Here is a 9656-nt window from a genome sequence, read left to right on the forward strand (position 1 = left end):
GTATAACAGAATACCTAAGACTAGGATGGTGAGAGAGAGAAAGGAGGCTGAATTCATCCTTTTATCAGGAATCTACTCCTGCCCTAACAAACCTGCTCCCGTGAGAACGTCCTTCATCCATTCATGAGAGCAGTGCCCTCGTGACCTAAGCACTGCTCAAAGATCCTACTGCTCAACACAGTTGCATTGGGAATGAAGTTTCCTGCATGTAAACTTTGGGGGACACATTCAAACCATAGCAGAGACACTATTCTTCTTCTCATTGTACACATCCTTCAACTGAGGCATGGAGATGACAGTAACTCGCCCAAGGTCCTATCACTGATACGAAGCAGATGTGAAAAGTAAGCTCAGGCAACCTGATTCCAGGCCCCCTATACTCAGCCGCTTGGCTCCTTATAACAGTGACCCAAAAAATACCAGCGTGGCTGCATAGGGAGTTCTCGATCAAGTGTCTCAACTTAAAATAGACATATAATTCCACCAGATGTACTCCCAAGGTCTATTAAATGTACAACATGAACACAGTCCATTAAATATTCAGTGCAAACTCTATTTCTCTCGTTATTCATCCTGATTCTCTGGACAGCCATCCTGCCCTCATTTAAAGTGGGTGATTCCATAAAGGATTTTATTTCAAAATGAAAAAAAAAAAAAGATCAGTGGGTGCTTTTCAGCTCAAGTCCACAGTCCCTGCAGATGATGGAAGTCTTCGGGCTTCCCTATGAGCGTCATCAACTCCTACTCATTTTTTAAGCCTCAGTCAAACTGCTACTTCCTTTCTGGGGCCTTCCCTGGCTCCGAATAGACTTAGGCTCTCTGGATACAGAATCCTGGCCCACCTCTTCTCCAGAGACTTGGTCCCTTCTCATGAGAGGATGCAACCTACACACGTCATTAAGGACATGGAATCAGGACAATGAAAACTTTGACCTTAAGTCACCTGATGGCACCAACCCCAGACACATTGGTACTGGTAGAATGTGAGGCAGACTTTTCAGGAAGAGAGAAACAGAAGATGATGCAAGAGAAAGAGATTCCATCCAGACTACACCACCCTTCCCAATGCCCTTCTAATTATTGTATGCTACAATCATGGTTTTTCTAGGACCAGAATCCTTTTCGGGTATCTACCCATGGGGTAACTCTGTTCCTCACCATTTGTTCTCATTTCTCCTGTGGAAATGCAAACCCTTTTTTTTTTTTTTTGATACACAGTTTTACTCTGTCACACAGGCTAGAGTGCAATGGCACGATCTCAGCTCACTGCAACCTCTGCCTCCCATGTTCAAGTGATTCTTGTACCTCAGCCTCCCGAGTAGCTGGGGTTACAGGTGTGCACCCCTATACCTGGCTAATTTTTTTTTTTGATTATTAATAGACACAGGGTTGGCCAGGCTAATCTCAAACTCCTGATCTCAAGTGATCACCCACCTCGGCCTCCCAAAGTGCTGAGATCACAGGCATGAGCCCCCACATCCAGCCAGAAACGCAACCTCCCTTTTTTTTGTCCTGTTTACCTTTCTGAGTTTTATTCAATAACCATGTTTTAGCTGTCCATTATGTGCCAGGCATTGAGGTGGACGCTGAGGTGCGAAAAGGAATAAGACTTGCTCCTACCCGAAGAACCTATAGGCTAGTGCGAGAGAAAGGCAAATAAATCGGTAATGTGACTGGCGGCAGGTGACAAGCAGGCTTGGGAAAGCTTCCTGGCCTGGGTTTTCCGGGAAGAGTCCATTTCTACCGGGCAAAGGAAAGTGGAAAAGGTGGTCCAGCAGGGCGAATGATGGAGGCAAGGAGGCATGAAACAGGGTCAGGCCCAGAGAATGACAGTGTGGAACTTCACGCAAGGGGCAGGAAATGAAGCTAGGGAGGGGCCAGGAGCCAGGCCACCTAAGGCTGTGTTGATTAAGGTTCTCCGGTTGCAAGGGACAGAAACTCGATTTGTAGTAGCTCAGGCAAAAAGGCAACTGTTTGAAGATAACTGGAGTAACTCATGACCTGCAGGATCAGGAAGACAGCGGAGGCTCGGCAACAGGACGAGGCACAGGAGCAGGACAGGAGGGCCAGTAACCTCCTCCAGAATGGTCTTTATCTGGAAACAGGTGAACAACGCTGGAGAGAAGGAACAGGGTGAAACTTCCCTCCCCTTAGGGGCTGACCCCACGATGCGGGCCCTTCAGTAGGGCCACCCAGCTATCCAAGCTGACGTGGCTGAAAGGAGGTGAGCATCCACATTCTTCCATCTGATCGCCTACAACCTTTTGAAGTTCCTTGAAGCATCAGGTTGCTTTGAACACCCATGAATGCATGTCCTCAAGCTCCTGAGTCTGGAAAGCCAAATGCAGGCTGAGTGATGGTCCTCCAGCTCTATAGTCTTCCTCTGTTTTGCTTAGCTTTATCAGAGAAAGCCAAGGACCGCCTCTCAAAGACTCCCTTTCACTTCTCTTGCCTGCAATGACTACAAGATGTTACTTGTTATACACCATTAACTGCTGAAGAGCTATTCAGACTGTCAGCATGGCACATGTGATGTTCTGGGATCCACTTCTGTTTCTAGTATAAAGGCCTAACTGAGGAGAAATGTCCTATGTAAATAACCATCCACATGGAAAACCAGAAAGGTTCAAAGACCCCAGTTTCAAGAAAGTCTTTGCTTTTTGTTTCATGTCCTTTAGTTGAAAAATACTGAGCTGAACTTTATCCCTGCCATCCCTCTTACACAAACAGATCCTGCGGGCAATAAGCTGCCCAAGTAAGCAAACACTCTACCCAGCTTGGCAGCGGAGATCCTGCTGTAAAAAACACAATCCCCAGTGAATAGGCCCTTTCTGCGGCCACTCCAGCCTCACGCTGGGTTGAGGTGAGCAGGGTGTATTCAGGTTCACGGTAAACTGGAATCTGGGTTCTCAACAAAGAGCCCATACATGGCTGTCCAGGGCATGGAAAGGAGGGTCCGGAAGCCAAAGGAACTGTGCAAACGCCAACACAAGACGCAAGACCAGTTGAATTGTTGTTGGGCTGCATCCCCAAGGCATTCTTAAACCTGTACCCTGATACCATGATCATGATTTTGTTTTCAATGCTGTTAATAACTCCGCAAGTTCTCCCTGAAATCGCAGTAAAAGAGAGTTTCTTTCCAATCTCAATAGGAGGGCTGTGCAGCATTTTAAAGCCAAAGAGGGAACAGGGACAAGTTGAAAGGTTGCAAACCGCTGTGGAAATGACTGTCTAAGGTACACACCAAGCAAAACAAATGAGCAGACGGAGATTTCTAAAGGGCAAAGTGTCAGTGTAATTTGTTTTCTTCTAAGAAAACACTCTCATTGAACGGGGTGACAACTGCAATGTGGAAAGTGCAGAGGACCTTTCCAGCTCTATGACCTAAATGCAAGGCCTGGAACACCCACGTGCCTGTTCTACCTTCAGACACAGGGCATCCTCCTAAAGTGGAAAATCAACCTCCCATCCTGGAGACTTTCTAATCCTGGACAGTTGGCAAAGATCTCTGGAAGCCAAATACTAGTGGAGTCATGCCGACCTCAGCTGGGATCTGCCCACACAGACAGCAGCCAAGACTGTCCCCGAGGAGCCTGCAGGCTTGTTCATGAGCAGATTAGGAGCAGCCCTCAGAGAACTCCCTAAATACTTACTTGGTACTGCACTGTGCCAGTGAAGACAAGATAACACCACTGGGTAGTTATTACCCATATAACTTTCTTTGCACAGACAGACAAGCTGAAAAGCCTAGGGAAACTTTGGTGACAACAGTAAAACCAATCATTGATATCAGTTATGAAGTCCCAATGTGCCATAAACTGAACTAGCAACTTTATACACTTTGCCAATGAAGACACACAAAGTTCATGTTGTTGAGTAAATATATATTTCAAAACCCTCCTTCTATACTTCTTTTGAGAGAGATTGGTCTTGAAAGACAATCAAACATAATGGGAAGTTGGCCATGTGTCCAACATATTCTCATAATTCATTACATCCTCAGTTCCTATTCAATTTCCAATGAGAACAGTGAGACACAGATTAAGGAGTTGGCTAAGGTCACACAGCAGGTCGGAAGCAGAGCTGGGCCATGAACCTGGGTCTCCCGACTCCGGATTCAGGGTCGTCTTCAGTACAGAACAGTCACCTTGCCCTGTCTGTTTTTCCTCCCTCGTTTCATCAGCCACTTTGCTCTCAGCCCTGTTTCCCTCTCCCCCGAGCTGCCATCTTTCCAGGTATATAATAGAGAACCGTCTTTTCTGTTTCACACATTTTGTGCCTGTATTTGCACTCTGTTTTTCACCCTCCAACATGGAGTCCCAGATCTACAAGACTGGAAAGTTACTTAGAAGTTGTCAGTTGCCTTTTGCCCTCCGTCTCCCTTGTCTTATTTCACTAATCATTACATAAGGGTTGTGCACCAGCTCAAGAGTTACTCCAGGCTCTGAAAATGGTTTCATACAGAATAAGGGGCAGAGACTGTGCATGGTCCAGGCAGCTGAGGGGTGAAAAGAAAGGTCAAGAGTTAATGTGGAAACCTCACTTTTCATTTTTTTAAAAAGTCAATTCGTTAGTGAATTGTTTTGAATTTCAAGGGACTCTGAATATAGATAAAAATTAGGCCAGGTGCAGTGACTCACACCTGTAATCCCAGCACTTTGGGAGGCCGAGGCAGGCAGATCATGAGGTCAAGAGATCGAGACCAACATGGCCAACATGGTAAAACCCTGTCTCAGCTAAAAAAAAATTAGCTGGGCGTGGTGGCGGGCACCTGTTGTCCCAGCTACTTGGGAGACTGAGACAGGAGAATGACTTGAACCTGGGAGGTGGAGGTTGCAGTGAGCCGAGATCATGCCACTGCACTCCAGTCTGGCAACAGAGTGAGACTCCATCTCAAAGAAAAAAAAAAAAAATTAAGCATTTTAAAAACAAGTTGATCTGAGAAATATTTATTGACCAAACTGTAGTAATATCTCAGGATCGTTTCCTTGGATGCAAGCCAGCTCAGGACTATGAGGCACCCTCCAATCCAGGCTCCATGGTAAAAACCTTGCCCATGTCCAGTTCCTTCCACAGAGCACGGTCGGGTGGCAGCTCTAGGGAAATGGCTCCAGCCTGGTACCCTGGCCACCTTGCACACCTCTATGTAGGCCACGTGGACCAGGCTCAACTGCAGTGTGACCCAAGTCTTGTTGGAATGCCCTGAGATCATCCCAGGAACATGGTAAGACATGCAGTTTGTGAGGAGCTGTCCCAAGGTCGCCGTCATCCATCTTTCTATCTTGCAGGAGGTTTCTCCAAAGCACTTTCTTTTTAGCTTTCCTGGTTTCAGTGAAGGCTGGGACTTTACACCTCACTCCTCTTTAGAGTACAGCTGCAGGCTTTTTTTTTTTTTTTTTTTTTTTTTTTTTTGAGACAGAGTCTCACTCTGTTGCTGAGGCTGGAGTGTCATGGCGTGATCTCGGCTCTCCACAACCTCTGCCTCCTGGATTCAAGCAATTCTCCTGCCTCAGCTTCCTGAGTAGCTGAAACTACAGGCACATGCTTCTACACCTGGCTGATTTTTTGTATTTTTTTTTTTTTTTTTTTTTTTGAGACAGAGTTTCGCTCTTGTTACCCAGGCTGGAGTGCAATGGCGCGATCTCGGCTCACCGCAACCTCCGCCTCCTGGGTTCGGGCAATTCTCCTGCCTCAGCCTCCTGAGTAGCTGGGATTACAGGCACGCGCCACCATGCCCAGCTAATTTTTTTTTGTATCTTTAGTAGAGACGGGGTTTCACCATGTTGACCAGGATGGTCTCGATCTCTTGACCTCATGATCCACCCGCCTTATCCTCCCAAAGTGCTGGGATTACAGGCTTGAGCCACCGCGCCCGGCTGATTTTTTGTATTTTAGTAGAGACGGGGTTTCACCTTGTTGCCCAGGCTGATCGAAATCCTGAGCTCAGGCAATCCACCCACCTTGGTCTCCCAAAATGCTAGGATTACAGGCATGAGCCACCAGACCTGCCCCAGCTGCAGGCTTTAAAATGTGTTCATTGATCACGCCAGTGTACTCCAGCCTGAACCACAGAGCAAGACCCTGTCTCAAAAAAAAAAAAAAAAAAAAAAAAAATCATTCATTGCCCTCTAGAATTGGCACCCCACCACATATGATGTCCATCACCTGGCCCCTTGTTTTAGTGCCGTCCTGTGGGACGAGGGAGCTAACATCATGTTGGTCTTGCTTTTGCTGACTACATAAGTAATTCACGGTCTGAACGCATTTGGGCCTATCCTGTCTTTACCTGCCAAACCTATGGCAGCGTGGCAAGCCCATTGTGGCAGTAATCACTGTCTCTTAGGGGCTGCTTGACCACTTGACAGCAGGTGTTTCCTGCGAGGCCCTAGGAAGATGCCCTCTATACAACATTGACTCCCAAGAGGCTTCTGAACACCCCACCCCAACAGCTGCACATCCATAACAACGCTGACGCCTACCCCAGCTGCAAATTATCTGCCAGTGACCGGGGAACTGTTTCCCACTAGGAAGCAAAGTGCAGAACAAACAATTCTTTCTTCAGATCTATGAATGTTTGTAAGTACACCGCCTTCACCACACCAGGGATGGTTCCCTAAAAGCCCATGGTGTGGGATGATATACAGGCTTTGCCTTGGCAGGTCAGGAAGTCATGACTGCCTGAAGAACTGTAAGAAGAAAGATTCTGAGTCTTTAAGGTTCTCTTAAAGATGCTGAAATTAATTATCCATGTCAGTCATGGGAGAGTGATATGACAGTGTCCGTTCTCAGAGTTGGCATTTGCTCATCTTTTTTTTTTTTTTTTTTTTCCAAGACAGGGTCTCACTTTGCTGCCCAGGTCACTGCGGCCTTGATTTCCTGGGCTCAAGTGATCCTCCCACCTCAGCCTAGCAAGGACTGGGACCACAGGCTTGTCCCACCATGCTAAGTTTTTTTTTCTTAAAAAACTTTTTTGTAGGGATATGGCGTCATTTTATTGCCTAAGCTTGTCTTGAACCACTGGGCACAAGTGATCCTCCCACCTCAGCCTCCCAAAGTGCTGGGATTATAGGCATGAGCCACCATACCTGGCTAATTTACTCATCTTTAAGGTTAAAGGACCAAGACAGCATCTTGAAGAAGCAGATTTGGAGAATTAAAAGGGAGCTTTCTTTGCTTTTCTTCCTGAATGTGGCATTGCTTATAAATTCTCTTGGACAGATCTTTTTATTTGCTGGAAAAAATTAGAAATGGAAAAAATTAGTTTTCCTTTAGTTTGATTCCTTTTCTAAGAAGGTTTCTAAATAAGTCACCTGGAAACATTCAGGTTATGTATGCTTATAAACCAAGAGGTCTTTGTAATGTGTTGCATTTGATTACCAAGTCCAGAATTCTTCACAGTAAAGTTTCTTGCTTTAGGTTGGGCACTGTTAACAGTTGCCCGAGGTTTGCAGAGGGTTGGGGTTGGGGAGAGGGAATTGAGTGGGTTTCTTCCTGAGGAGTTTTTCTGTGCCTGGCACCATCTTGGCTGCCTTCACATCTGTTATCCCAATTAACTCCCACAATGACTTCTAGGCACCATTTTATTATTTTTTTAATGGATACATTATAATTGTACATACTTACGAGGTATAATATGATGTTTTAGTACATGTGTATAACGCATAATGATCAAATCATCTTCTCATTTATCATTTCTTTGTGTTGAGGATATTCAAAATCCACTCTTCTAACTATTTGAAAATATGTAATAAACTGTTGTTAATTATAACAAACCTATAGCTAACATACTTTTATATCCAGTAGTAAATCTCTGGCTCTTCCCTCTTGCCCCCGCTCCTTCTCTTCCTCTGGTGACCATTATTCTATGTTCTACTTTTATGAGATTACCTTTCTTTAGCTTCTACATATGAATGAGATCATGCAGTATTTATCTTTCTGTGCCTGGCTTATTTCATTTACTATACTGTCCTTCAAGCTTATCCACGTTGCCACAAATGACAGGATTCTATTCTTTTCTATGGCTGAATAGTACCCCATTGTATATATGTACCACATTTTCTTTATCCATTCGTTTGTTGACGGACACTTAGTTTGATTCCATAACTTGGCCATTGCGCATAGCGCTGCAATAAACACAGGAGTGCAACCATCTCTTCAACATACTGATTTGTTTTTCTTTTAAACATTCACTTAGTAGCAGAATTCCAGGCACAGTTTCATAAAGGATAAAATAGAGACTTAGAGAAGTTAAATAACTTGTCTCAGGGCCACTCCTCTGTTTTTATTTGTTTTTGTTTTTGTTTTGAGACAGTCTCACTCTGTCACCCAGACTGGAGTGCAGTGGCTCGATCTCTGCTCACTGCAACCTCAGCTGTATAGATTGCAAAATTTTTCTCCCTTTCTGTAGGTGAAGCACTGTTTTTAAGAGTCAGGTTATTAGGACTTGGCCTACAAATTACATTTATTACTTTTTATAATCAGGGTGGAGGAGGAAAAGAGATAAAAGATAAACAGGTGCATTAAAATTTTAAAGAGTTTGAGCATTTGGCAATTCATAAATCAAGCAGCATCAGATTGCAAGTAGTTCTGCATTCCACCGAGGAGGTAAAAGGGTATAAGGTGTTTGTGATGGTTAATACTGAGTGTCTACTTGATTGGATTGAAGGATGCAATATTGTTCCTGGGTGTGTCTGTAAGGGTGTTGCCAAAGGAGATTAACATTTGAGTCAGTGGGCTGGGGAAGGCAGACCCACCCTTAATTGGGTGGGCACCATCTAATTAGCCACCAGTGAGTATAAAACAGGCAGAAAAACATGAAGCGACAAAACTGGCCTCGCCTCCCAGCCTACATCTTTCTCCCATGCTGGATGCTTCCTGCCCTCGAACATTGGAATCCAGGTTCTTCAGTTTTGGGACTTGGACTGGTTCTCCTTGCTCCTCAGCTTGCAGACAGGCTATTGTAGGACCTTGTCAGTGTGTAAGTTAATAATAAACTCCCCTTTATATGTACATCTTCTCTCTCTCTCATTTATATATATACGGTGTATATGTGCCACTAATAAGATATATATCTCTTATTAGTTCTGTCCCTCTAAGAGAACACTGACTAATACAGTCTTCAAGGAAGCAAGACAAAGAAAACCATTTGGTTAAAGTGGATGGTCCCTAATTAGAGGTTAGTTGGCAGTTTCTGACTGGTTAAGTTTCATTTTACTGTTTACATTGAGTTTTGGTGTGCTAACATAAGAACCCAAGGTGCTGAAGGTGTTTCAACATAATGGCTCCTAATTAACAGGGAAATTGCAAAGTAGACATGAATGACGAAAGAGAGTTGTGGCAGAGAGAATTTGTTGGCTAACATTTGTTATTTCCCACAGAGGCAGAAGAGTGAGGTACTTTTTCTCAACATCCCCTAAATGAAGAGGCAGCCAATGTTCTGGCCAATGAGATATGCAGGAAAGTCTGCTGGAGGGCCTCTGGGAAGATTTCCTTTGCCATCTGTATACAGTCAGCTTGGGCTGCCATAACAAAATATGATAGACTGGGTGACTTAACCAAATTTTATTTCTCACAGTCTGGAGGCTAAAAGTCCAAGATCAAAGTGCCACCATTCTGGCTTACAGACAGCTCCACACCTGGTGGGGGTGGGGGGCGGG

This window comes from Saimiri boliviensis, chromosome 1 (genome assembly GCF_048565385.1).
Source record: "Saimiri boliviensis isolate mSaiBol1 chromosome 1, mSaiBol1.pri, whole genome shotgun sequence".
Taxonomy (NCBI): Eukaryota; Metazoa; Chordata; class Mammalia; order Primates; family Cebidae; genus Saimiri; species Saimiri boliviensis.